The following is a 3,445-nucleotide window of genomic DNA, read 5'->3' as shown; positions in this document are numbered from 1 at the left end:
AGCAACCTCCAACTCCTGGGCTCAAGCGAGTCTCCTGCCTCTGCCTCCAAAGTAGCTGGGACCACAGGCGCCGGCCACAATGCCTGGATATTTTTTGGTTGCAGCCATCATTGTTGTTTGGCAGGCTTGGGCTAGATTCGAACCTGCCACCTTAGGTCTATGTGGCTGGTGCCTTAGCCACTTGAGCCACAGGAGCCGAGCCCAAAATCACAGTTTTATACATAAAGTTCTAAGCAAAGACCACACCAACCCCTATTCCAAATAATAATCAGCATAACTCAGTAACCTATTACAATATTCCAAGTTAAAAATTAATCTCCTAAATCAATCCACCGAAACTTCTTAATGAGAGGCATCTTGGTTCCTCACCCATAGTTCAGGGTTTAGGGCACCAGCCACATATACCAGGGCTGGTGGGTTTGAACCTGGCCCCAGCCTGCTAAACAACAATGACAATTATACCAACAACAAAAAGAATAGCTGGGCCTTGTGGCAGGCGCCTGTACTCTCAGCTATTTTGGAGGCTGAAGCAGGAGAATCGCTTAGCCCAAGAGTCTGAGGTTGCTGTGAGCTGTGACACCATGACACTCTACCCAGGGCGACATAATAAGACTCCATCTTGAAAAAAGGAGGCATCTTTAAGATGGGAGCAAAATTTACAAAACAGTAAGAATGGGCGACAGCGGGTGGAGGTCAGGCAGGACCTAAACCAACCAGACCAGCTGTGCTATGTCTGCTCTAGCCTGCCTGACTCCATCTTATTCCCACTACATGTGCTTTCATTATAATCAATGACTATAATATCAGGTAGTTTCCAAGTAATAAAAAAGGGCCCATGAACTGATTAAAAGAAATAATAGCAGGCCGGGCATGGAGGCTCAAGCCTGTAATCCTAGCACTCTCAGAGGCTGAGACAAGTGAATTGCCTGAGCTTACAGGTTTGAAACCAGCCTGAGCAAGAGTGAGACCCTGCCTCTAAAAATAGCCAGGCACTAGTGGTGGGTGCCTGTAGTCCCAGCTACTTAGGAGGCTGAGGCAACAGAATTGCTTGAACCCAAGAGTTTGAGGTTGCTGTGAGCTATGACACTAAGGCACTCTACTGAGGGCCACAGAGTGAGACTCTGTCTCAAAAAAAGAAAAAAAGTTGTGTTTTGAGGATTGCATTTATTATTTTCATCCACTTTTCATGTTGACATTATAGATAGTATTACAATATTTCATTTTAATAAATGATTACTGTCATCAACTTTAAAAATCACTGAGGAGAGCGTGGTGCCTGTGGCTCAAAGGAGTAGGGCACCAGCCCCATATGCCAGAGGTGGTGGGTTCAAACCAAGCCCCGGTCAAAAACTGCAAAAAAAAAAAAAAAAAATCACTGAGGAGAAACTTGAATTGGATTACATTCTATAGTTCTGTATTTTAGGAATTTCCTCTGACACTTCATTTTCGTTTTGACCAGTTTGTTGACATTACTGGTGTGTGGCATGCGCACAGCTCCCACCCACCTGGCTGGGATATCTTCCACTCATGCCACATGGCCCCAGCCCACCCAGCTCCCTCCTCTACCTTCCCAGGGATTTAAAAGTCCTTAGCTTTCTAGACAAACAAGCATCGTTATTGTGGCTTCCAAGAGCGAAGAGCCCCTTGGGCATAAAAACTGGAAGTCACGATTCTTTTACATTGCTCTCTGCCAAGTCTGTACTCAGGGAATTAAATTTTACCACCAAAGGAGGCAAAACTCAAAGACAGGTGACGATGGAATGTACCCTGGGCAACACAGGCAGGATGCACCCAGTCGACCTGGAAATGCCAGCCCCTCTCGCGAGAGGCCTAAGACCGCGGCCGCCAGCCAGCGGCGCTGCTTTCTCCGGCTTGCAGCTGCCGCCCCGCCACGCTGGGGACAAAGGGGCTGGTGTCTGGCGGCCATCAGCCTCAGCCAAGGCCAGGGCGGGATCACCCCAAGGGGCTGGCAGAACCAGAGGATTAGTCCGCACGCCCAGCCCCCTCCCATTCTCCCGCCCAGCTCCAGCCTCCATATCCGGAACCAGTGGGTGGAAAAGTGTCTCCCCCGCGACTGCCACGGAGTACCACCCGTCGCTATTGGGCTCAGAGTCTTTTGGGGTTTTCAAGGGTCAAAAGTAAAATTCTCAGGAGGGCACGGTGGCTCAGCGCTGTAGTTCTAGCACTCTGGGAGGCCAAGGCAGGAGGATTCCTTGAGCTCAGAAGTTTAAGACCAGACTGAGCAACAGAAAGAACCCCCCTCCATACCGAAAATAGAAAAAATTAGCCAAGCATAGTGGCAGGTGCCTGTAGTCTCAGCTACTCGGGAGGCTGAGGTAGGAGGATCGCTTGAACTCAAGAGTTTGAGGTTGCTGTGAGCTAGGCTGACCCCTTGCACTGTAGCCTGGGCAACAGTGAAGCGCTGTCTCAAAACAAGACAAAGAGAGGTAAAATTCTCCTTTCACTTCTCTTTTATCTTAGAGAGGAATTCTCTCTTAAACTGTTCCAGGGAAAAGCTGAGGAATTCAGGGAAAAGGGGAAGGGTGATACTTAACTCTACTGAACTTTGACCAGTGAGCTATCAAGCACTCTATTAGGCCTTTAGGTACTTTGTTTCAGTTAATCCTAAAATGGCCTTGTGAAATAAATAGTGCTTTTCTCTGTGTGCCCTAGGCACTAGTTAATAACTTTACTATCCAGCAAACTCCAGTTACAATTTTACTAAACTCCTCCTTTTCCCTTTCTCCGATGCCCATTTAATGATTATTTGAGTGCCTACTGTGTGCCAAGGTGCTGGGGATACTGTAATAAAGTAGATGTTGGGCTAAGCGCCTGTGGCTCAAGTGGCTAAGGTGCCAGCCACATACACCTAAGATGGCAGGTTCAAATCCAGCCTGGGCCCACCAAACAACAATGATGGCTGGAACCAAAAAAATAGCCAGGCGTTGTGGTAGGTGCCTGTAGTCCCAGCTACTTGGGAGGCTAAGGCAGGAGACTCGCTTGAGCCCAGGAATTGGAGGTTGCTGTGAGCTGTGATGCTACAGCACTCTACCTAGGGGGACAGCTTGAGGCTCTGTCTCAAAAAAAAAAAGTAGATGTTCCATTCGCCAGGTGTGTAAACAAACAAACAAACAAAAACAGGTCCCTGTGTTTGCACACCCTACATGTGAGGAAGGCAGGAGGAAGAGATAATTATTACTGTATAATTGCAAAAGAGGAATGAGAATCCTTAAGATAAATTCCACAAGTGCTGGGGGCAGGGGTGAGAGTAGGGACTTTATTACCAAGGGAGTCCTTACCTGGTCTGGATCAGAAGAAAATAAGAGAGTGGAATTGACCGGACCTAATGACCTATCAGTCATGGATGGTGACAGAAAATTCTACCCAGGGCTCGGCACCTGTGGCTCAAGTGGCTAAGGCACCAGCCACATATACCTAAGGTGGC

The sequence above is a fragment of the Otolemur garnettii genome, unplaced genomic scaffold (assembly GCF_000181295.1).
Source record: "Otolemur garnettii isolate 467f Iridium unplaced genomic scaffold, OtoGar3 scaffold00050, whole genome shotgun sequence".
Taxonomy (NCBI): Eukaryota; Metazoa; Chordata; class Mammalia; order Primates; family Galagidae; genus Otolemur; species Otolemur garnettii.
The sequence above is the reverse complement of the archived record's forward strand: the minus strand, read 5'-3'. Positions refer to the sequence as shown.